The sequence below is a fragment of the Callospermophilus lateralis genome, chromosome 20, assembly GCF_048772815.1.
Source record: "Callospermophilus lateralis isolate mCalLat2 chromosome 20, mCalLat2.hap1, whole genome shotgun sequence".
NCBI lineage: Eukaryota > Metazoa > Chordata > Mammalia > Rodentia > Sciuridae > Callospermophilus > Callospermophilus lateralis.
In genome coordinates this window covers 13130165-13156258 of record NC_135324.1, presented here as the reverse complement: position 1 = coordinate 13156258, position 26094 = coordinate 13130165, and positions in this window count along the sequence as shown.

Here is a 26094-nt window from a genome sequence, read left to right as displayed (position 1 = left end):
CCAACCCTAGCCTGATGAGTCTACGTGAGACAAACAGCAAATATCAGAGCAAGACTACCTCCCTCTCTGTGGTCCCCTTTGTCCCTTTATTTTACCATACAGGTCTCCCTTCCATTTTCATAGTGCCTTTCCCCTCCCCCTCTCCCCCCTTCCCCCATCCACTAGCTTCCACATATGAAAACAACAGACAGTACTTATCCTTTTAAATCGGGTTGATTGTCTCTTAACGTGATGCTCTTCATTTCCACCCATTGTCCTCCAAATCGCCATTGCTATTTCATTCTTCTTTAAGGCTCACTGAAACCCCATCCTGAACATGCACCATGTTTTCTTTATCCACTTCTCTGCTGACTGGCACCTGGGCAGATCCCATAAAGTCGCTATTGTGAATGGGGTCGCTATAAACATGGGTAGTGCCTGTTTCAAAGTATCAATCACCTACATGGAAATAATGGGCACCTTTTTTGTGTTCAGTAAAATTCTGGCACTAGACTATCAGGTGAGTCTGCCCGTGAAGGTTTCCCCCGGTGATCACGGCAGACCATCTGGGAGAGTTCAGTGACCCCGTCTGGCTTATAACAGACCCCAGGGCATCTTCTGAACCAATTTATTTCTGGAGCTAAAAGGGCGTTCTTGGAGTTGGAGATTTTTTTCTTTAATTGACAGAGAATTACAAGGAGTCTGTTGTCCTCCGGGAATTGTTTGTAAGGGTGGTGGTGGCCTATACCTGCTGGGTTGCTCTGCTGTTAGTAAGTCCTTACGTGGTTTTGCTTGTTCCCTTTTTGAGTATTCATGTCTCCAATATTCTACAGATGGCACGGGCATCCAGAAGCTTCTGCAGGCCCCATAATCAGTAGTGTCTGCATTTGATCAATCTTCTGAGGATCTTAATTTATGCAGAGCTGTGTATCATCCATGTGCCCTGTGCAGGGCCTGGGCTGGGGTGCCGAGCCGCTCCCTGATGTTTTCCAGGTCCCTGACATTTACGCCAACTTGGACAGTACTGGTCTGAGGTCTGTGTGTGCAAAGGGCCAGGGGTGGAGAGAATCCAAGTGGCACGAGATGGGGTTGGATTCAGCTAGTTTGAGATTCTTATTTACCTGGATGATCTCACCTAAGTCCTGGATTCTGTCATGCACTTTGGAAGTTCTTTCCATGACCCCTGAGTTCCAACCCTGTAGAAAGAAGGTCAGAAAGAAAGAGATGAAGGAAGGAAGGAAGGAAGGGAGGGAAGGAGGGAGGCAGCGGAGGTCTGTGGCTGTGGCTCAGCGGTAGCACACTTGCCTGGCATGTGTGAGGTAAATAAAATAAAGGTCTATCAACAACTAAAAAAATTATTTTTAAAAGAGGAGGGGAGAGAAATAAATAAGTAGCATGAAATTACATCGGAATTGTTCACCTTTTACCACTTATTGAGCACATATTATGTGCCTGGATTGTGGTTCTGCGCCTTAGCACCCTTGATTTTTTGTTAATCCTCAAAATAACCCCAAGGAGTAAATGTTGCTTTGTTCATTTTGCAAATGAGAAGACAGTGACGCAGAGGTTAATATCTCATGTAAATGTCTCTCCTCAATGGTCGGATGTAGATTTCAGCTAGGGACTTGGGGGCATACATTTTCTGCTGTTCTTCAGTAGAAAGAGTTTCCCATTTCCCAGGAAGGTGAAAGTTGATAGATGGGCATTTTTAAAAGTCTTTTCAGAGGTGAGTGGATTCTGTGGAGGGAAACCCTCTTGCAGCCATCACAGTTTTTTCACGTGGGCTTCTCCATTAGTCACAAGTTCCTACTGAACCACGGATCTGTCATACTGTCACACGCGGAAGATGTCATCGTTTTGGAAATATTGACTCTTTTCCTATTTGGTTGCTTGCTTTCCATTTTATTCCCATGGAGGGAAAAACAAAATGTTCTATCACAGGTACCGCCTTTGGATAAAAAAGTTGTTTGGAAGGTTTGAAGAGGATTACACCTAGGATCCAAAGTGGTGTCCCTTCACAAGTTTGTAATCTGCTATATTTTAGTCTACACGGATCATAGAAGCACTTCGATCATGATTTTTCCATAACTCAACTCCATGGTAATTTTATTGAGGGTTGTGAAGTTAGACCACGATGTGACATCTCCCAATCGCAAAGTGCTTCTTGCCACGAAGATGCCCCCGCCTCAATTTTCATTTGCAAATAACCTAATTTATAAATAACGTTGGAGCCCTGAACTGGCGTGGAACCAGTCAAGAGGGAAAAAAGAGACACAAAGAAACAGAAGAGCCACCCGCTCCCTCCGCCCCCAGGATCATCAGGGACTTGCGGAGAATGTACTTGAGGCTTAATTTGCTCCGTTTGGAGTTTCATTTCCAAAGCCATTTCTTTTGCCGGCTTCGCATTACACTTTATTTGAAAAGCGACTCTTATCATTTTAGTCATCGTTGTCACGGATCCCAAGTTCTTAAATTTATGCTGATTACCAAAGAGACCAGTTTTACTTTCTCATCTCCTTCGGGGGGAGCTGTTCCAATATCCCAGCCCAGGGCGACGTTGGGGCCATGGAGCACAGATGACAGCTTTTGTTCTGAGCAAGCACACACCGAAGTGGCCTGGGACGCTGAAGCGACGTGTCACTAGGGCAGGGTAGGACTGTCTCCGGTTCACACGGCCCATGTCCAGGAGATGTCAGAGTGCCTGCCGTCCCATCGTGAGCTCCTCAGCTCCTGTGCATGGGATTATCAATCCAGAGCTCCTCGACGCTGTGGGAATCCGTAGGGAGGCTCCTCAGAAGACTAGGCAGGGAGCCACCCCATGACCCAGCAAGACCCCTCCCCAGGGTTTATCCTAAAAAGAGTTTCAAGTCATCGGACGACACAGTTCACAATAGCCAAACTATGGAGCCAGCCTGGGTGTCCATCCGCAGGTCAATGGATAAAGGCCACGCGTTAAACATACACAGGAGAGTTTCATTCAGCCACAAAGAAAAACGAAATGATGTCATTTGCAGGAAAATGGATGGGACTAGAGACCATCGTGTGAAGCGAAATAACTCAAACTCAGAAGGTCAAGGGTCGTGTTTCCTCTACAGAGGAAAAAGGGGAAGGTGTGGAGGGTGGGATCTCATGAGAATCAAGGAGAGATCAGTAGAGAAAAAGAGGGATTGGGTGGGGGGAAAGGGGAGAATGCAGAAGAGTGATATCGCCCAAATTAGATTATTATATCGTGTGCATGTATGATTATGTTACAACAAACACCACCATGATGTGCAAGTATTATGCACCAATAAAGAATGTGGAAAAGCTGGGTGCGGTGGTGCATGCCTGTAATTCCAGCAGCTCAGGAGGCTGAGGCAGGAGGATCACGAGTTCAAAGCCAGCCTCAGCAACAGTGAGGCGCTAAGCAACTCAGTGAGACCCTGTCTCTAAATAAAATACAAAATAGGGTGGCTCAGTGGTCAAGTGCCCCTGAGTTGATCCTCGGTATCTCCCCTCCAAAATGTGAAAAAAAATGTGTGTGCATGTGATTCTACCATAGATGATGAACTCATCCACTGCAGGGACCCCACCTCAATCACCCTCTATCCCCTATCCCTACTGTGTTCCTGTTCTAAATATTCTTTATGATGTGGTGGCTTTGCAATGACTGGTTCTTACTAGTTTAATGGAAAGAACCATCTGGATTCTCCCTCGAACCCCGTGACTTTGCAGACATTATTTAATCATATTTTTCCTCCATGTGCAAATCGAGGACCTACTATGTGCCACACTGTTCCAGGTGCTGGAAATAAAAATAAATCCAGATACAGGCAAGAGATCCCTGCTCTCCTGGAGTTAGCATTCTGTGGAGGAGACAGGGGGGTATTCCTGGCAGGCAAATATTCAAGACACAGACAAAGAGGATTAAGATAAGTGGTGTGTAAAGTCCTTACTTGGGATCAGGTGGGTGGGTTAGTGGGTCTGGAGGAACCAGCCTTGAAGGTGCGGCCAAGGGCATTTAGGAGCTGAAGGAAGAGCTGATGTGCAGACTCGCAGCTAGAGGGAGACCCGTCCAGTTCCAAGGTCATGAAGGTCATTGTGATCAGGGTGTGGGGCGAGGGTGGTGGGCCAGAGTCAGAGTCAGTGGAGGCACGAGAGACTTAGCATCCAATATGGTCATGATCTTGTTTGTCAAGTATGACTCCATTGATGGTGACGAGGATTTAAGAGGGGCCAGAGGGACCCCCAACAGGAAGCTTCTGCCCTAGCCTAGCAGGAGCAGAGATGGAGATGGGTGGGTAGATTTTGAGGTGGACTTACTGATGGCTTTGAGAAACTAGGTAAGAAGAGAAACCAGTCTTCATAAACTTGGGTAATTAGTCCGTTCAGTACTTCTGATGACAGCCCTTCACAAAAATGAGGATTACAGGCGATTCAATAGTTCCCATCTGCGGTCAATGTAGCCACTCCCTGCCTCCCCACCAAAGAACTATCTGGAGGCATTTTTAATTGTCACAAGTGTGTGTGTGTGTGTTGGAGAGTAATGGGTAGAGACCAGAAATCCGTTTTTTTTTTTTTTTTTTAAATACTGGGGATTAAAGCCAAAGGTGCTTTCCCACTGAGCCAAATCCCCAGCCCTTTTTATTTTTTTTACTTCGATTGACTAAGTCACGGAGGGCCTCGCCAAGTTACTAAGGCTGGCCTCAGACTTGAGATCCTCCTGCCTCAGCCTCCTAAACCTCTAGGATTACAGGCTTGCACCACCACACCCTGCGACCCTCTTTGGCATCCTGCACGCACAGACAGCCTCCCTCCCCATCAGTAAGGAGTTTCCTGGGTGTAAATGTCAACAGTGCTGAGGCTGAGAAAGACGGAAATCCCACCTCATGGGGTGGTGGTTAGAACTAGCTGAAATCATGTCCTCAGGGGGTGTGGAAGTCTTCAGTGCTCTGCAGAGACCAGGAATACGGGTGCCACCGTGGCAGGGTGTCTTTTCGGGGGACACCCAATAGATCCATGCTGTTGAGTCATGGGTCCTAGTCCTGAAATGGGGTGGTGCATTTTGAATGTGACGCTTTGGGGGAGCAGCCCCATTAGGCTTCAGCTAGTAAAGTGGAGGAGAATTGGGTGGGGGGGGGAAAGATGTTTTTCAAGGTTCCTTTTGAGTCTACTACAGCCTTCATCTTAGAATAGCGTCGCACAGAGACTCCTTATAAAATTGACCAGAAATGAGTTTTCAAGGAAAGTGGTATTTTTAAAGGGAAAGTAGTGGGTGGGAGAACATGAGACTTTTAAGGGGATCGTGCTACATATGCCAAGGGAAGTAATTAAAGAAACCAGAGAAGGAGAACTAAGGCAAGACCACAGTGGCCATCTCTCCCTGCAGCCTCCATCACAGAGCACCCACCCCACCCGACCCCAGGCTCTTGTTATAGCAAAAGGGATGGTTTTCACCAGGAAATTAGCCCCTCCCTATGAGGAGTGCAGCTATACCTTACCTACCATTAGCTGCAAGAATACTGCCTACAATGTAAAAGATAAATTAAAAATACAAAAAAGACCTGCCTCAATGAGCTCTTAATTGGGTGCAAGATAATGTTGGTAGAAGTTTAAAATATTTAACCAGCAGTCAACACTCCAGGCAGTCCCTTGAAGTAGTCAATGGCGAGGCGAACGCATCCATTAGCTGTCAGGAAAAAAGAAGTAAAAAAAAAATCGCTTCATCAACAGTTCAGATCAGCCAGAGGAGAATTCCCAAGAGAGAAGGGAAAATACAGAGAAGGCACCAAGATGCTGATTACATCCAGGTACCCTTTTCTTCCTCCCGCCATCCACTATTTAAACGCGGGTCGGAGTCTGGCTAGAGATAACCGGTCATCCCAAAGATCCATTTCTTTCCCCCCAGCATGAACTACTTTCTGAGAAGGAGTGATTGGTGACGAGGTCCAGTGGGCACACAGAAGTAGCCCAGTATGGACTGCTGGGAAGTGACCTCAGAATACAAAGCTGAAGGAATTCTTCTGTTACCATGTGGCTGCAGAAAAAAAAAAAAAAAAAGAAAGTATATATGCATGTATATAAAATATATATGCATATATTTTCCTTTATATATCTATATGAATGTATTTCTTTTTATGGCCTTTAGACCTTAAAAGTTGCAGACTTTCCTCCAGATATAACATGAGAGAATCTACTAGAAGGACAGGTGAGCCACACTTAGGGTAATTTAGCCCTCATGCATGATCGGGCTCCTTTTGAAGATTCTTAGTTATCTTCCCTTCTGAATCCGTCTCAGCCTCCTCTGTATCTGCTCATATAAAAAAATAAAAATGTATTAGTGTTGCTGAAGTCTTTCAGAGCAGGCTTCGTTTCCACATGTGCATCTGGACCGCAGAGCTCCTAAGTCACCTGTCCATCTCTCTCTGCTCTGGAGGAGACTTTCCTCAGGGAAAGTTTTCTTTGAATTTTTGAAGGAAAGATGGCTCCCCCCTCTGCCCTTCAAAGAGCAAATTTTTTTTGTTTCTTTTGCTTCTGGAGCCTTTAAACAGTTTGTCATTTTGAAAGCAAATGTGTAGATCCGGGGAGACATATTTGTGGTTGGAGAAAAGGTGGGTGTTTTCAAGGGTCTCTCACTTTTTTCTTGATTTGCATTTTTAAACATGTTTTGATTAGTGCATTATAGTTATGCATAATATGGAGGTTCATTTTGACATACATGTGTAGACTATAATATGCTCTATATCCTCCTCTTTCTCTCTCCAGTGCCTCTTCTTTCTCCTTCATTTATTTTCCTGGTTTAATTCTTTTTCAATTTTTTTTTTTTTTTTTTTTTTTTTTTTTTGGTACCAGGGATTGAACCCAAGGGCACTTAACTGCTGAGCCACATCCCCAGCCCTTTTGAAAAATATTTTATTTAGAGATAGGGTCCCTTTGAGTTAATTAGGGCCTCACAAAGTTGCTGAGGCTGGCTTTGAACTTGCAATCCTCCTATCTCAGCCTCCCAAGGTGCAGGGATTACAGGCGTGTGTGCCACCACACCCAGCCTACTTAGTTAATTTTTAAGTACTTAATGGGTGCTTTCTACCTATCCATAAAGGTAGAATTCAGGGCTCCTAGTTCTTGTTAAATTAGCAGAGTAATCAGGGGGATGTACAGTTGTCTATGCTTCAAGTGGCAAAGATGGTCAGCGGAGTTCAGATTATCTGTTGTGGTTTCAACCTCCTCTCTGATCACCTGTGTAGCCTGAAGCCAGTCCTTTATACCTTGAGTTTCAGGTCACTTTCAGTAAACTTAAAGGGGAGAGGTCAATTGGTTACGAGGATTTGAAACCTCCTGGGAGTGTAAGCACCCTCCCGACTTCATTCCTGAGCCTAGGTGCTTCCAGAACTCTCAAGGTACAGAGTCACTGAAATTCACTACCAGTGTTTGTGCACCACTGATGATTTTGTTCCTTTCCATTTGCAGACCGTGGAAAGTTCAAGTTAGGAGAAGTTGAATGATTTGCTCGAGGTCCTGGAGCTAGACAGTGGTGGACCTTATTCTTTAACCCCCTGACCCCGGGACACTGCGCATTTCCCAAATGATGAGGTGCTTGTTTAATCTGAACCTGGCCATATGTTTTTCCATAAGGTTCACAATTTAGAATTCAAATATATGCCTACGGGTATTTCTGTATTGACTGGGACGCAGAGGTTGCTTCCTCACTGTCCAGCCATAGACGAGGCACTTAATTGACCCGAGCCTGGTTCAGACTCTGCCTGTCCAATGCGGGAGCTGTTAGGAGCATCTCAGGTCTAACTAGTGAGAGTCCCTAAGATGTTTTATACAGAATGAAGGTGTTTGTTATAGTATTTCATGGGTCTTTCAATGGAGCTATAATACTTATCTTAACCACTAAAATTAATTGTGATGACTTTTGTTTTATATAAGTCATGTAAGTTGCTTCCTAGGTTGATACTTTCCTAAGGAGATTTCAAGGAACAGGACTCATTTATTATATCCTCGTGCTTAGCATTTTATGATGTATGAGATGAAAGGATTTGGACAAAATAATTATGAAAAAATTCACTGGGTCTTGCTTTCTGGAGAAAATATGGATGCCCACTGACCATTTTATTGATGTACATGTACGACATACCATGCTGGGTGTCACCACTAGAAACAAACAGGGTCGGTTGGCCTGATAGACCTACATGTAAATAACATCCAAATTCTGCTTGTCCCAGATACCTCTCCTTCTGGTCCTGTTTTAGAAAGAAGTAAATGCATCAAAAAGAGGAAAAGATAGCTCTTGTGTGGTGGGTCGGGTCTGTATTCCCAGGTAGGAGGGAGGCGGAAGCAGGAGGTTTTGCAAATTGGAGGCCCCCCTCAGCAACTTAGTGAGACTCTGTCTCAGAATCAAACAAAACTTTAAAAAAGGTGTAACTGATTAGAACAATTTTTTTAAAAGGGGTCTGAGGATATTGTTCAAGAGTAACGTTATTCCTGAGTTCAGTCCGCAGTACTGGAAAAAAAAAAAAAAATTAAAGGACAAGAAGACAAAGTGGTGCAGTGTTTACCTGCTGCTTTGGCCAGAGTAGAACTGCCCTCTGATATTATGGACCAGAGGAAAGGCCAGTTAGGTAGTTGGGTCTCCAGCCACCACCGTGAAACCGAGAAGGGGACAAACCTGGAACCCAGCCAGGCACATCGACTTTCTGAGCCCCGTAAAAGCTCATAGGAGATGGGATCCAATCAATGCCCCGTTATCGTCCAAATCAGATCAAAAGCACTACTTTGGGTAGAAGCCAATAGATAGGATCAGTGATCTGACCCCCAAGTTCAAATCTTAGGCCCTGAGTTACGTACCACAAATTTCCTCCCTTTGCTTTGTAGGTTCATGTATAATGTGTGTGTGTTACATATAAATAACACATATATATTTTATGTATTTATATATAAATATCTATACCTATGTTCACATAATATTCATATATGAATATGAGTGGTGCTCAGGTATTTTAAATCTATATATTCAAAAGTTCGTGGTATTAGAGTTCTCTAGAGGGACAGAATCAACAGGAGGTACGATTATAAAAAGGGGACTTGTTAGGTTGGCTTAGGCGACCAGAAGCTGGAGGGTCCCCAGTGGCCGTCTGCAGGCTGCAGAGCTGGATGAACCAGCAGCTGCGCAATCCAAGAGGCTGAAGCCCCAGAACCAGAGGGGGTCAGTGGTGCTACCCTGGTCTGAGATTGAAGGCTTCTGGAAACTTCCTGGAGAATCACCTGTAGAGTCTGCTTTGGAAAAGTGAAGGAGCAAGAGTCTGACGGCCCCAGGTGATCTCAGCAGCCATCAGGAATTGAGCTTGCATCTGCCTCTGTTCTTCAGCTTGTATACCATCCAAGCCACCATCCGATTGGACGGTGCTGCCCACACTTAGGGAGGGTCTCCGCTCCAGTTGGCTCTCCCACATGCCAATCATTCCTAGACACACCCTCACTGAGCACCCAGAAGCCTGTGAATCTTCACCATCTCTTAACCCAGTCCATTTGACGATGCAAATTGACCCTTACTGTCATCATATCAGTGTAATTGACAATGATATGTAATAACAGTCATTGTAAATTTCTTAAATTATTAAATGTCATTGTAAAATACACATTTGATAAGTTATATTTTGAGATTTTTTGTATTCACTCATTGTTACATTCCATAAGGAGCACTTAGGAATATTTGGAAATGCCCAGGGTGGTCAACATTCCTGATCTTTGATGTACACACTTTCATAAATAGTGAAAATCACAATTTTTGACAGATGCATTGCGCAGCAAAAATTGTGGCCGTTCTGAAATTCTTTCCAGACTGCCAGAACCTTCATATCCAAACAATGAGTCAATTCCTTTGATCCTGTTATACACACTAAATATACTTACATACAACTACACAGAAAAATGAGTGAACTTCTTTTGATCCTAAAATCGGTAATTAACGTGTAGGTTTCTTTCTTTCTTTCTTTCTTTCTTTCTTTCTTTCTTTCTTTCTTTTTCTTTTCTTTCTTATTTTTGGCAATTGTAGAGTTTGTTTACGATTCTTCTTGGAGTTTTTTTTTTTTTTTAATTTTTTTGTGTCTGTATTTGTTTTGTTGGTTCAACCAAGCAAAAGTTGTAGTTAGCTTTTAAAATGGACATAGGTGTCAGAATTCATAAACACAGTCTCTAAAAAATTAATGTAAATTGGAGAAAAAATTATCGCATTTAAACCTTTTTATCTCCTTTTCAAATATAAGGCAAAAAAAATGTAGATTTTTTTCTTTTTCTTATTGGGAAATTATTAATACATACTAATTGTATAAATTAATGTCTTCGCTGTGGAATTTCCAGACAGGCAGGTGTCACGATATGCTCATGCCTTCTCTCTCTCCTCCACCGGCTCCCTTCTGCTCCTCTTCCTCCTAGTGAGCATCCCTTTTTTCTACTTTCAGATCTTTTAAAACGTTCTTTGTAGTTTCCACATATGAGAGAGAACACGTAGTACTTGTCTTTCGGACTCTGGCTTATTTCACTTAACACAGTGTCTTCTAGTTCCATTCATTTTTGCTGCAAATGACAAGATTTATTTTTATGGCTGAATAATACTGAATAGTGCATCATGTGCATATACTGTGTTTTCTTTATTCACTCATCTGTGGACAAACACTACTCTGATTCCGTATCTTGACTTGTGAATAGTGTCCACCTCAACAACATGGGTGTGCAGGTATTATGTGTGCATATGTGTCTATGGTGTGGGCTTTATCTTTCTTTTTTTTTTTTTTCTTTTTAAATGTATACCTGGGGGTTGTACAGCCGGACCCCATGATAGCTCTATTTGTAGATGGGTCTTTGGAGAAGCTACACCCTGGTTTCCATAGTGACTGTACTAATTTATATTCTCACCAGCGGTGTCTAGGAATTCTTTTTTTCTCCACATCCTCACCAGCAGGAAGGTTTCTGTATTTTGGTAATATTTATTCTAACTGGAATGAGATGGATTCTCCGTGTAGTTTTTGATTTATATTTCCTTAGTGGACTAAAAATTTTGATCATTTTTTTCCATGGATTTATTGACCATTTTCACTTGTTTTGAGAAATATCTGTTCAGACCATTTACCTTGATGAAGGATTGGGTTTTTGTTGTTATAGTTATTAAAGTTTTTGAGTTCTTACTAGGCTCTGAATATTGATTCTCGGTCAGATAAAGAGCTGACAAAGATCTCCTTTCATTCCATAGATAGTCTCTCCTTTTTTTTTTTTCTTTCTTTCTTTTTTTTATATACATGGGCACAATATCTTTACTTTGTTTATTTATTTTTACGTGGCGCTGAGGATCGAACCTCACATGTGCTAGGCAAGTGCTCTACACTAAGCCACTGCCCCAACCTGGTCTCTTCTCTTGGTTGATTGTTTCCTTTGCTGTACCGCAACTTTTAAATTTGATATGATCCCTTTTATCAATTCCTAATTTTGTTTCTTTGCCTGTTGGGGCCAAGTTCCCATGGGACAGGGACCGTGTGCATTTTATTTTCCGGAGGCTGGCAAGGCAGCAGGTACCCAGGACCTCTTCTGTCATGTAGGACATGACCACTTTTCCAATCTTAAACCATCATCCCACAGTTCCTCTGCGATGGTGCCCAGTACATAGAGCAGAAACCTGGCAGGAAACATAGAATATTTGTCCAGCAAAGTAACAGGCGTACAGTTCTCAGGATACTGGCTGTTTGTTTCTTTCAGAAACATCGGGGTATTAAGTAAACTTCTGTAATGGGTGGATAAGATGGCGAGTCCTGTGCAGAGAACCGGAGAATCGCTGTATCTGAGGGATACAGCATTTTGAGTACATGCAAAAACAATGGAATGCATTCCATTTCTTTGCACTGAAATGGGGAGGTGAGGAACTAGAGTTTTCCAGTTCTGTTCAACAAGTAGTTACTGGTACTAATGGATGAGAGCATTGGACCTGGTTTTGGATATGATTCTATGCTCTGTGTATTGTTAAATATGGAAGGATAAAGAACGCGTGCTCCTCATGTGCTTTAGAAAGCCCTCACCCCTTCTACCTTTCCCCAAATGTATTATTGCAGCAGAACAGTTTTAAGTTAGAGGAGAAAGAGCAGCAATATCTCCGTCCTCCTTCTTCTCAAACAACAGGAAAGGATCAAAGTTAGGGTCAGAGCTAATATCGTCAAGTTATAAAAGAGCCTGCTCATCATGTCTAACTTTCTCTGACAGTATCTACAAAGCCTTCGGTATCCAAGGATGATTTCATTGTCAATATGCAATCAGACGGGTCAATGTTCATTTCATTTGTGAAGAGAGCCACATCAAGCAAATTTCATTATGAAACCTAAAAAAAATCAATATATATTTGTGGCAGTATTCTCTAAATAATGAATGTGACTACTCCTGTACCCTGAAATAACATTTTTGAAGGATTGGATTTTATTTTTTTCTTTCTAAAAGAAGACAGAAGACATATTTGGTTTGTCTTGGGGAAATATTTGTGTCTGAGAGTAAAGACAGGGATATCAAGAATGGCTTTTGGAGTCTGTATCCAGGGCTTCTCGCTTGCAATTCTATGTTCCTCCTTTATGTACCCCTTGGGTCTCAGGAGCCTTGTGAAATGTCCCTGCACCTCTGATCTCAGTGGTTCTCATGGGAGCACAATTCCACCCTTGGCTCTTTGCACCCCAAGGTGAAGATCTAATGACCCTTTGGTCATTGCTAGACAGCAAGGAAATGGGTGTTATTTTCTGGGAAATAAAAAAAAAAAAAATCTGCAATATGATCTCCACCTGTACCTTCGGCGGCGGGGTTTCTCCGAGGAGCGGTTAGCAACCAGCATTAACACGTCAACTCCAGTTGTCAAGGTCTCCAATTCAGCTGACGCAGCGTGCGGTGTAAGTGTTTCTGTTGCCAATAGATCAAATGCTCTCCAGGCTCCTCTGAGCTTTCCCAGTTGCCAGTCACCAGCAGTCAGCTCTCTCCCTGAAAAGCGAGTTTTGTTGTTATTGCAATTAACTGGTACATTGGCGAGATGAGATAGAGCTGTTCTCCGAGAAAGTGATTTCCCTGGGAGCATAAAGTAGCAACTCAGTGGCTCTGTGGAGGATGTGGCTTTATTGTGATTTCCTTAGGCAGAAAACCACATGGGTGGACTCCACAGCTGGAGCAGAACAGGCTCATGGTATGCTACTATCCTGATCACATTCAGGAATGAGGACAGAAAAGGCTTGAAGGATTTTTTTCCCTACTGTGATTCCTGACCTCATGCCATTGAGTGCAGTATCATGTTTGTTGCATGCTAATTCCATAGTGATCAATTCTGTACTCTGCCCACCTGGGCTTCATCCTGGTGTCTCCATGATTGGGAGGCAGGACTGATTTTTATTTTTAAAGGTGCATTTGCTCAAGGTTTGCTCCTGGAGATAAAGAGGCTGATGCGGTTTAAACACATTAGCCTCCTGAGTGTGGAAATCCGATTGGGTGTAGCCTCAGGGGATTCAAGTCTGGACACTTCTGTGAAGTCTGAGGTCTGCATGTCTCGCATCACCAGCACATCTGATCCATTGGTGTCCTTATTTCAATTTGGGCAGCGGACTGGTAGGTTATAGTGACCACACTTAGTGGCGACTGTGATCAGACACTGATGGGATTTCCATGCTTTTAACATTGAGCACTTATACATCTGTTATACATGAGTTTTTCTTGAATGGCATAATATCCATATGCTCTCCCAGTTACCAGGCACCCAAAGCCATTTTTCTTTTTCCTTTCAAAAAATTAGTAACAGTTGCAAAACAGTTTCTCAGATACAAGGACAGGGGCATGTGCGTGGCTAAATTTTGACATTATAAGTTGGCATCACAGTAATAGATCTTCCAGAAGTGAAATCTGACTAATGAGAGAGAGAGAAAAAAATTCAATGCCTGGCTTGGTGGCCCGCTGCTGTAATCCCAGCAGCTTGGGAGGCTGAGGCAGGAGGATCCCAAGTTCAAAGCCAGCCTCAGCAATGGTAAGGTGCTAAAAAACTCAGTGAGACCCTGTCTCTAAATAAAATACAGAATAGGGCTGGGGAGGTGGCTCAGTGATCCAGTGCCCCTGAGTTCAATCCCTAGTACTCCCTACCCCCCCCAAAAAAAAATATTGGAGGGAACTTGAATAGAGAAGTTCTGCAGAAAAAGAAAATGTTCTTTTAGCATTTTCACTGCTAAAAAGGAATTATAAATATTCAAAACATATTTCCTTCCCATTCATGTGTTCATACTTTTATTACAAATCCATTTACCCAAAAAATGTCTCATAGTATTTGGGATTGTTAACATTTATATGAATGACGTGACCCATGGCCTGTTAATTGGCCATTTGTTGTGTCTTCTCTGTATTTGATATGATTAGTCGGCCTTCTAATTCATCAACGGTGCGGTATAATAATACTCTGCTATCTCACTGGACCATGATATATGTGTCCATTTTTCCATTACTGGCCACTTAAATTTCATGTTAGAGGGCCCTGGCCATGTTGCTGGGCCTGGTGGTGCATGCTTATTTCCTGCCACTCAGGTCTCTGAGGCAGCAGGATCGTAAGTTCTAGACCAGCCTGGGCAGATTGGTGAGACCCTGTCTCAAAATACAAAGGACTCGGGATGTAGCTCAGAGATAGAGGGCACTTCGGGGTATTGCAAAAATCAAAACAAAAACATATGGCAATGAATTCCCTGATATATGATTGATTGATTGATTGATGTATAGATATGGATATATAGATCAGATATAGATACATAGATACATCTATATGTAGGTCTAGATATATACACAGATATTTAGCTATAGATAGATATACAGGGACAGCCATCTGATGTGACCCTGTCTCTAGTTAGCATTTCATCTTGCCACAGATGGTCAATCACTCTGGGTTGGGATATGTGTGTGTCGACTTTACCACATTTTTCCCACGTTTGTTTTTGGAGATGGTGGGTGTAAGGTACCTTCCCCAACCACGTGGAAGAGTCCCTTCATGGGCTTGTTGTTGAAGTCTTTCCCTGGGTGGTTCCTGGCTTTCTGTCTCCTTACCCTCTGGTCCACCCTTGAACCTGCCTTGTTATCTCAGTTTCTGGGCCAGATCTTTTCCTCTCACAGCAGGTGTGACAGGGGGACTTCGCCACCCTCCTTAGCTTGCGCATGGGTTATGCCTTTATTTTGTGACTTAGTTTATATCCATACACTTCTCTTTGGCATTTAGGGTGCTGGGACCCCCGGCTTCTGAATACTAGATCTTTCTGCTGTATCTGGAGCGTATTCCTTTAGAATACTAGATCTTACAGAAAGATCTAGCATTCTTTAGCGTCCTATAGAAAATGCAGCGCGAGACTTTCGTCACTCCAAATCTCTCTCCCAAGGATTGAAAGTCAGCCCCTGAAATTGAGTCCACTTCCCAGGACTTTGATGGATGCTCTGGACCTTTCTGAGACAGGAACCCTCATCCTTCCCGTCACGCAGCCTCTCTCGGTTCTTCTGCCGGACCGTCTGTCTGTGTTTCCTGAAGGTGGCCCCTCATTGGTTATCCCACTTGCAGGCAGTGTCGGGACAGCTGTGCGGTGTCTCTTGTCACCTTTCTGACCCCTAGGGCTGGAGTAGTTCCAGAGTGAGTTAATCTCTTTCCAGTGTAAAGTCTGCCGTGGATGTGGATGCCATTTAAGAAAAAGATTTATTGCTGTCACCTCCGGAAGTGATTTCATGCTGTTGGATCCAATCTCCTGTAAACTCTTGCCAATTTTTATTTTTTTTAAAAAAAAACTGTTGCCTCCTTGAGTAAGATTTGGAAGTTATAATCACACCCAGAACCAGCAGATATTTTGATATCTTTTTCTCCAATATGCACAGCTACCCAGATGTAACTAATATTTGCATTCTGATGGCCAAGCGGGAAATATTGTCTTTGGTCCAAATTATCTGTGACATGTCACAAAACCAAAGACCTAAGATAAGCATTATAAATGGAGAGAAAGCCCTTTAAAAAAAAAATATATATATATATGAAAATATATGTGTATAAATATATATATATAATTATTATTATTATTATTATTATTATTATTATTATTATTATTTGCAGGGTTCAGGATCAAACCTACCACACTCTGTGGCTGAACTGTACATCCCCAGCCCCAGAGACAGCATCCCTTTAAAGGGAAATTTTTTCTTGATTTCTTAAATGAATCATATTCACTTTAGAATATTTGCAAAGCGTAGCAATGTAGGGTTAAAAAAAAACAAAAAAAAACCTAACAGGTTATCTTGAAATCACTCTAAACTTTTGGCACCCAGGCACAATATGTACCAAATGATGTGCATATTAATTTGATAAATGTTAGAGCGCCTTCCGCATGTCCGCAGTAAAAAGAGAGTAGCAAATAAATTAAAAGTGGATCTACCATTGGTTAAGGGTAAAGTCTATCAGAGAGAGAAAGAGAGAGAGACAGCCAAAAGCTAAATTATTGGAGTGTGAAAAATTGGGAGACCAGTATTTCTCCCAAGGGGTTGTTCTCCCAAGCTGAATTTCACAGGGAAAAACAGATCTGGGAAGACTGAGGAAGGGTTATGGTTTGGATGTGAGGGGTCCCCAAAGGCTCGTGTGTGAGACAAGAAGGTTCAGAGGGGAAATGATTGGGTCATGAGAACCTTCACCCAATCCCTGAATCGGTCCCCTGATGGGATTAACTGGGTGGGGACAGAGGGCAGGTGGGGTGTGGTTGGAGGAGTTGATTCATTGTGGGGTGTGGCTTTGGGGTATGGTATATATTTGTATCTGGAGAGTGGAGTCTCTCTCTGCTTTCTGAACACCATGTGAGCTGCTCTCCTCTGCCACACTCTTCCACACTCTTCCGCCATGATGCTCTGCCTCACCTGGAGCCCCCCCCAGGAATGGAGACAGCTGTCTATAGACGCAGATCTCTGGAACTTCCCTAACCGGAAGATAACTTCTTTCCAGCCTCAGCAAAAGCAATCAAATGTTTTGGTATGTTTTTTTTTTTTCTAATTTTTGCATTTTTGTTTGAGATGGGGAACATGTATGCACTGTCCCGTAACTTTCTTTGAAAAAACCTAAGTTTAATCCTCTCTTTTTCCAACACAGAGCCACGCTTGAACACGTAGACATGTGGGAATATGTCAGTTAGCTTAAATATTTTGAGACCTATGGCCAATAATTTCCCATGTCACCGACTGTGTGATTTATAAGTGATTCTGACATATACGAAGTTGAAGGGGCCCTTTCCTTTGATATAAAAGCAGAGGAAGTGTTCACCAACAACCTAAAAGGATTGGTCCCAGCCTCTCATCCTTCTCCCCCCAAAATCCTCCTGTGGAGAATCAGATGCTTCCACTTCTCGTGACGATAGGAGGGGACCCAGCGGGGGGTCCTGCGGCAGTCCCAGGGTCACTTACCAGGTAGGACCCCATGTGTCATCCCCCTTCCCACACTGAGGTCTGTTAAGGACCGCGCCCCTCAAAGGTGTGCGACAGGAGGCTGTTGGCTCAGCGTCCCCCAGGGTCACCCAGGGCTTGCGGACAGGAGGGAAAGGGTGATGCTTCGCCCGTTTCCGTGAGGCAGGTCTGACCGTCCATAAATGCCCAGAAGCCCCGAAATGGTGACTGGCTCGGGGTTTGGTCCCCGAGTGTGGAGCACAGAGACTGTGGAGGTAGAGAGAGTTGGCGATTCCTATGTTCCCCAGTTCCTTATTTGGCACCGTCATCTGTCTCGGCTCTAGCTTAACACTTATTTTAGGGCTCCAAGAAAAAAAATAAATAAATAAAAAAGAGAGAGAGAAATCTCTATCTATGTGTAAAATAGTTTGGGATTTTTTTTTTGCGTGTGTGTGTGTCCTTGCGATACAGAAAATTTCTAGAGATATCCATGAGTGAATTCAGTTTTTATTGCTGCTAGTGAAGTTTCCTCTCCGATTGGATGCCTGACCGTTATGGAAAGGATTTTTTTGGCCTGATGGTGCCCACGCCGGCTATGTGGGTCGTGGTGGGCTTTCTGGGTCATTGCAGCCTGTTTCCGTTCGTCACGTAGAAGCCCTCCATTGTCCCTGGAAGGGCCCAGCGAACATCAGACACCTCTGCTAAGCTCTGATGTGCCCTCACCAACTGTTTTAAACCATGATTCTCTGGGAAGAGTCTTCCACTTAAGTTCATGTCAACCGTCAAGGATAATCAAAGGATGACTTTGTGCTTGTAGCAATTGTAGCAAGATGATTTATAGCTAGCTCCCGTGTTTGTTTGGTGAGAGGTCTTATCATCTCTGTCCCCATTTCAGCCTGATCCGAGGGTTACTTTTTGGGGGGGATGGTTGCTTTGAGCTGGATCTTAAGTCATCAAACGCTGGTCAGCATCTTGGAGGCATACAGAGCTTAGAGCTAACGGAATTTGCTTGGCCAGGTGAGTACCAGGCTTCTCTTTATTTCCCCGTGATAAATTTCTTCTTGCACCTAATTTGTTTCAAGTAATCTTTCGACTTCCTCTCCATTACCCAGGGAAATACTGTGCTCTCCGTGTTGACCATACAAGAATAAATGAACTGATGAGTGTTTCCTTACATGCCGCCGGGCAAACACAACTCCTATTCTTCTCTGCCATGATTCATCGGGTTTTTCTCCACCTGAGACACTGTGATCTTCAATGCCTTTCCGAGAGGTCTTTTACTGCCACCAAATCCGATCCTGAAGCAGAGTTCACCTTCCACCTGCCCAGGTCCCCTCAGATCTTCCCACCTGGAGTGGTGGTCTTCCTCTCGTAATCACACCTCATATTTTGCAAAGACTTGGCACCCTCTGTCTTGCGTTGTAGGCAGGTGAGAGTGTTTTTGCCTTCCCACTGTGGTAAGCAGTCCCACGAAGACATATTTCTTTATATTTCGTAACCCCCAGGTGCACCGTATCCACAGTAAGTATTCAGCGATCATAAATAGGTTAGATGAGAAGGTTTCTTAGCCACGCCCTGGGATTGACTGGCCTTCCAAGATTGATAGCTGCCTCCTGTGTCGAAAGACCCAGGAAAGGCAACGATTGACACAGTGTCCCTAGATTGAAGTGAGGGGTCCTGGCGGCTTTAGTTCTTTCTTGACAGACCTTTGGGAGTCAACATATCAGTTCATCTTTCTAACCCACAGCTTGATCACCTGGGGGGGGGGTAAAAAAAGGATTAAATCTCTTCATCGTTATCAAGATGAAATAGATAATCATTGCAAGGAGTCTAAATACTCTGAAATAAAAAGAGCTCAATAAATCCTAATGGCTAAAAAAAAAAAAAAAAAACAACTCGTAACTGTTGTTATTGTTTTCACTATTAACCTCGAACTCAGTATACACCTTACATAGCTAAGGAAATTGACTTGGGGAACAAAACTCTCTTTCTCTGCTGCCAGGAAGTAAGCATCTTTGCACCCCCACACGCTACCTGCCGACGTCCAGCTGTGCCACAGCCCCTGAAACAACGGAACCAAGTAACCATGGCCTAAAACCTTGCAAACCATGTGCCCCGTCAATCTTTCCTCCTTATATTGTCATTATCTTGGTGACTTTTGTTACAGCAACAGAAAGCTGACTGATACGGGAACAGGTATAAAATTTCCCCGACTTGATAAGAGTGGCTCATTCTGCATTGAGAATACACACATTGGGGTTGGTCTAGGCGGAACACCTGCTTCTTTCTGGTAGCTTGCAGTTTGGGGGTACAGTAGGAGGACCATGCTAGGCCAGCAGCTTCCCCCTCCCCAGAAGCAAACCCCCGAGTACCTGGATCAAAATATTACACAGATGCTGCAGTAGGCAGAGAGCATCATGAAGCTTGCCTGTGGGTTCTCTAGACTCGTTTTTTCTCCCATTAGTGTCCAGGAATAGATCATTATCACACTGGAATAAATATCAGCCATGCGTGCAGTCTAGATCCTGACTCCTCAAGGCGGCTCCTGAGCTTTGAGTCCCGAGTCTCTGAATGCAGGGTGATGTTGGAAAGCCCGGTTCATCTACTCTGGTGATTGTGCAGATTACACGAGATGAGGAATATAGGAAAGTCTGGTCCGAAGCTCCTTATATTTACTTCTTAGAAGTAAATGTTAAGATTTCTTAAAGGGCACCCGGCCATGTCCATCGGGGTGAGGATACCAGGGAATCATACTGACTGAATCTACAAGTCGTATCAGACTTTCCGGAGGTAGAAAGTGACAGATTGTCATTAGAAGTAGCAGGGTTGGGGTTTGGCTGGGTCAGGCTCCATGCAACTGCTTAAGCCTCGGGTCCTTCCTGCCTGTCCTGTCCAGGCAATAGGAAGTGTGGACCACTAGCGAAAGACTTCTCTGTTCTCGTCCACCCAAGTCTCCTCCTGGGACACCGCATTTAAAGTCACTGACCTGAACTCATCCTTTAGTATTCTAAATCCCTGCCGCCATGATTTCCCGTTCAGAGCGACCGCCCCCTGCCTTCCTCTTGCCTTCCATTGATCCACGGATCCTGCGCTGGCTCATGACCTCTTTCGGAGAGGTTGTCTCAGATCCCTGGAATCCCCTGGGCGTCTCCTAGAAGGAGATCCAATTCCCTGATGTAGTTTGATACCCATGGATTTGAGTGAAAAGACCTGGATTCTGCATTAACTTTTAAGACCCTGAGTAAGTTACCTAGTAATTTCCTGAGGCTCTGTTGGGTCATCAGTAAACCCAGGGTACTAGTTAATTTACGGAGGACTCTTTGAAGGACTCGGGTGAGACAGGGGAGCAAATGAGTTAAAATACTGGGGAATACATTGTGTAGATACTAAAAAAATCTGAACTCCGCACCCACGATTGCTTCTTCCGATAGCTCTTGGTGTGTGGTTTTATGTTGCTGATATGTTCTGACTTGTCTGGGTATTTCCTGCGGTAGTTACCAAAGCAGTGGGCTGTTGTTGGGGATGCAGTGAGAATATTGTGTTTCTTGATGGATGCCTGTGAGCCTGGACCAGCGGGTCACAGGGATTTGGGGAAGGTAAGAAAATGCCAAATTGAGAACAACCATTTTACAATGCGAACAGAAGCTGATGAGGTGGCAAATTTCAGGGTTATCATGAAGGGGGTCCCATTGTCTACACTGCGAGCTAACAGCTCTTTAATTATTAGCAGCTTTAGAAATAAGAACTGTGTTACCCTGGAATTTACTTTCACTAATTATGCTCAGATATAGGCAAGCAACCGTATCTTCATCATTTATCATTCATATGGATGGAGATGTTAAAAAAAAAAAATCTTTAGGGATTTTTTTCCACCCTTAGATCTAAAAAAAGGTCATTTAGTAATAACCTATTGAAGTGATAAGTATTGTGAGGGAACAGTAGCATATTCTATTATTAAATAACAGTTATTTTAGCTACTGTTTTATTTAATTCATACTTAGTTCTGTGTGCCCACGTTGTAAGAAATTTTTAAATATTAATTCCATGGACCTTTCTAACTCTTTGCAATATCTGCAATCATGATTTCCATATTGCAGATGAAGAAATGAAGGCTTAGATTGGTTCTTGAGTTTCGTAAAGCCACACAGATATGTAAGTGGCTGGGCTCACGGAAACAGTCCGTCTGGCTCTGAAGCATGTGTTCTCCATCCTTAGTTTAGAGATTTTTTTTTTGTTATACCTGTGTACTCACCTGTGTGCATGTACACACCTCCATGGTGACATTGATGTGATTTTAATTATTTGTGATTTTAATTATTGTTCTGACGATGATCTGTCAGAACAATAACTGTGACGACAGAAAGGCAGTAAACTTGTCTGTCTTGGGCATTTGCAGATTTCTAGGACTTGTGTATGTTGACATTTCTCTATTTTCACTTTTCTTGGTAGCTGCCTTCCAGGGGATAATTTGGTAGATGACCAGATCTAGGTAGAGGAGGGGTGTTAGGTAAGAGGCTGCAAACCCTGCAGGGCGACCCTGTGGAAACAGCAGCTCATCACAACCTCAGCCGCCCACCCTTAGGTGCATCTGTGGGCCACTTGATCATCGCACCACCAAACTAACCCTCAGCGCCTGGTGCATGTGGAACAGCGTCCAACATTAAAAGCATGAGGTATTAAAGGATGAAAATACCGTGCCTCCCTTTACCCACCCAATGAAGTCATTGCGCCTTGACCTTTTGACCAAAGCACATCCACCTTGTCCCTCGCCCCGCTTCCAACGCGTTCTGATTCCGAGGCACAGGTTTCATGGATCTAAGTGTGAGTCATGAGAATCTGGAGGAGGGAGGCCCGCATGAGGAAGATTTTCTTCGCAGTGTGATTCCCTCGTAATTAACATGATGCAACTGTAGAAAGAGTGGTTTTGGCTCCTGGCGGCTCTTTCTAAGTCCGAGGCAGGAGATGAAACAGTAAATGAAAACCTGTTTATATTAGAAATAGCTTTCACATCCCATCTTGTTGGATTCCTTTGTCTCACAAACCAGTTCGTTTAAAAGGGACAATGAGCAGTAGACCGGAGGGGCCCTCTGAATAAATGGGTTTGCACTGCTTCGAGGGACCATCGTCCTACTTGTTCTAGGAGAAGTAACATGGAAAAGGTCTGCCCGGGAAGGGTGTTTAAATAGTGCAAACGGCTTTTCCCCCCAAACTCGCTAGCAGCATGTAAAGCTAAGTCAAACAATATCATTTTATATAGGGAGGAAAAAAAAAATCCATTATCACTCAAATTTCTCGTAATTGATTTATGTCAAAAACAAATGGATGCATTAATTTTATGATACGTTTACATATATTTGGCTTATACTCCTCAAGTTAAGGGATAAATAAGCCATCTATGGACCAAGAGCCAAATTTGATTCTCCACCTCTTTTTTTGGTGTCACCCGCCCCTAACCTAAAAAAGTTTTTTTTTGTAATTTTGAAAATGTCTGATCTTTAGACTTCGACACACTGAACAGTGGTCACTTAGAGTTCTTGGAGCGGGAGAGGCTGCCTTGGAGGTATCTTCTAAATAATAGAGAATAGGATTATTTTACCTAACATTTAATGAGCGCTGTGTTGTGGAAAGGTTGCTCATGTTTGCATTCAGGACTTTATTGAGCTGTTGAAAAAAAAAAACTGGACTAACTGTTCATCTTTAAGAATACGTTCCAATTTTAAGGTGTTTCCAGGATTATAGAAAACCATCAAACCAGTCAAATCAGCCTTGAGTGTCTCTAAGTGCAAAGCCTGAGATCTTTTTCCTCTGCCGTGTGCCGCACAGCCTACGCAGGATGTCTGATGCGGGAACGCATCAGCGTGCATCAAAGACACTGGGCATCGGCATCAGGAGAGCCACACGGTCATGGAATCTGAACCTGTTCCCAACCTGAAGTCTCTCTCTCTTCTTCATTGGACTGTGCTTGTCATTATAAAGGCTTTTGAGAGATTCAAACTCTATTGACTTGCTTTGAGAAAGAATCATGAGTGAACGATGGCAGGTGGGACTGACGATGGGACATTTGGGGGCCAGCTGTTTTGCAGTGTACGATTGGCAGCACAGGCATGGGAGGACTGCACCAGTTCAGGTGGGTGGCCAAAGGCCAGAGTTTCCCACGGGGCGTCTGTGGAGATAAAGCTAAATGTGGGGCTGGGCATGTGGCTCAAGTGGTAGCACGCTCGCCTGGCATGCGTGCGGCCCGGGTTCGATCCTCAGCACCACATACAAAGATGTTGTGTCGGCCAAAAACTAAAAAATAAATATTAAAAAAAATTTTTTTTATAAAAAGCTAAATGTGAATACGACCTCAAGTGCCTTAGCATATGCATCTGGAAAAGCCTTCGTATAAACCCCCTAAGATCTTTCATAGTGGTGCTCTTGGCCAAGTGGAAGGGCATTTACAGCTCAGAAGGAGAATTCAGGAGGTCAAAGTAATTTTTCCAGGTAACCCACGTGGAAACCCAAGTCTTAATGCAGCAGACCGGAGGACCCCCTCCCCCAGAAGACCCTTGCCATAATGAAGCAGAAACCTCCACCATATTTGTAACATACAAGTTCCTCTTCTTGTCAGAAAGCTGTATGACAGAAAGCCAGCAAAAAATTTCTACAAAAACAAATCCTCAATGTGGGATTGGACTTCCAATTTCTGGTGCGGACGAAGTTACTCTGTCTTACAATAAAACTCAGCTTGGCTGCAGACTAGATGATATCACTGGTGTCTGTGTTGTAAAACCTCAAAGTAATTCACAAAAAGCCCTTCCTGTGAACTCAAGAACAAGAAATCCTTTGATATAGACTCCTGCAAAAAAAATAAAAATAGAAAAAAAAAAATTAAACCTCCAAGCCCCTCCCCACTCCCTTGGGTACGAAGTTCCAAGAATTTCCAGACTGGAGGTCCCAGAGAGTCTTTTAGGCAATAGCCCCTCTGAACCCTGCAGTGAATAAACCTGCTTCCGGAACATTCCTCTTCTGTCCTGCATCATTCTGGGTTCAGCAACATTCTAAGCAATTCCGATTGAGAGGGGGAAGGTCTAGATCTATAGGATGAGAGTGAACCAGATGAACTTCACTTTAATAATGGCTATTTAGCACAGTAGGGCCCAAAGCTTTAACGTTGCATCTGCACCAATATTGAAGTTGCAAGTGAGATGTTTTGCACTTGTTCTTGGCCCCAGGTCTTCCATTCCTAACAGGCACGTTGCAAGGATTCTGTAGTCACATCAGGCTCCTGGCTGCCAGGGAGGACAGCCCAGGTTCACCACAGGGTGGGATCCTGGAGGCCCGTTACCTCCTCTGGTTGGAGGAAGCTCTGGGCAGAGAGGAAGGGAGGAAATGGTCATGATTCTTCCACCCGATTCCCCATATGCTGAGGTCCAGGGGGCCCCCTTTGCCTTGACAGGTAACTGCCCTTGTCTATTTGACATCGGACTGTTTGCTATTCCATCCCCTGATAAGGAGTTTCCCCCGTCCAGCGTTCTCTGAGCAAGCTGTATGGCTACGCTGGGAAACCCATAAACAGGACTCCATTGATTGAGTCGAAATTAGAAGATTCCCGGGAGGGGGGGTGAGAATGCTACTATAACTTAACAAATGCACCTCAGCCAGTCGGAGGCGCACGGGGGCCAATGGGTTATTTAGGGTTGGAGTCAAATGAATGGGCTTTCGGGGGGGGGGGGGGGAGAACTCAGTTTGGCTCTCATTCTACCCGTTCACCAGCAAATGATCTAATTTCCTTCTTGTATATGGTTAAATAAAACTCCCTTTTTAAAAAAAAAATAGATATCACATTTTCTTTTCTTTGTCCATTCATCTGTTGATGGACGCTTGGTTATTGTGAATTGTGCCGCTATACATAAGTGCACATGTGCATTGCTTCATTTTTTTTTTCTCTCTTTGTTATTCGGCTAAAATGAATGGTGGACGGTGCTTTAAAAAAATGTAATGTAGTGATAGAAATAGAAGTCAAACCTGGAATGCATTCAGACTACTCTGAACAAAACTGATGAACTCCTAATTAGGGATAATCAATTAGATTCCGATAACGTGATGACAGTTGTGATCCAGACGACAAGGATTGGGGTGCTTTTCTCTGATCATTTAGGTATTTGTTGATGCAATACAAAAAATTCCTGGAAAATTAATATATGATCATGCATAAACTGTTTAGTCGTATAAAGAAATTTCTCCAACTGACAAGCTTAGTGGAGAACGTTTCGTGTTCTGAATATAGATATATAGTGCACACATTATAGCCGTTTTGGGGGTACTGGGGATTGAACCCAAGTGCACTTCACCACTGAGCAACACCCAACCCTGTTTTATTTTTATTTTGAGACAGCATTGCATTAACTTGCCCTTGCTGACCTTGAACTTATGATCCTCCTGCCTCAGCCTTCCGAGTCACTGGTGCACACCATTCCTGGCCCACATTTATTTTTTTTAAACCTTCGTGGGAACCACTATGGGAAATTCTAAGTTGTTTCTAAAATGACTTGTTCACGTTATCATTTCATAACAACAACAAAAACATGGCCACCCTCGGAGGTTTGGCAGTATTAACCACGAAAGCTGTGTCATGTCAAGTTTGTTCCGTATACTGAATATACTTTATCTCCTTTAATTTTCACTGCAGTCTCATTTCAGTCGCTAATTTTT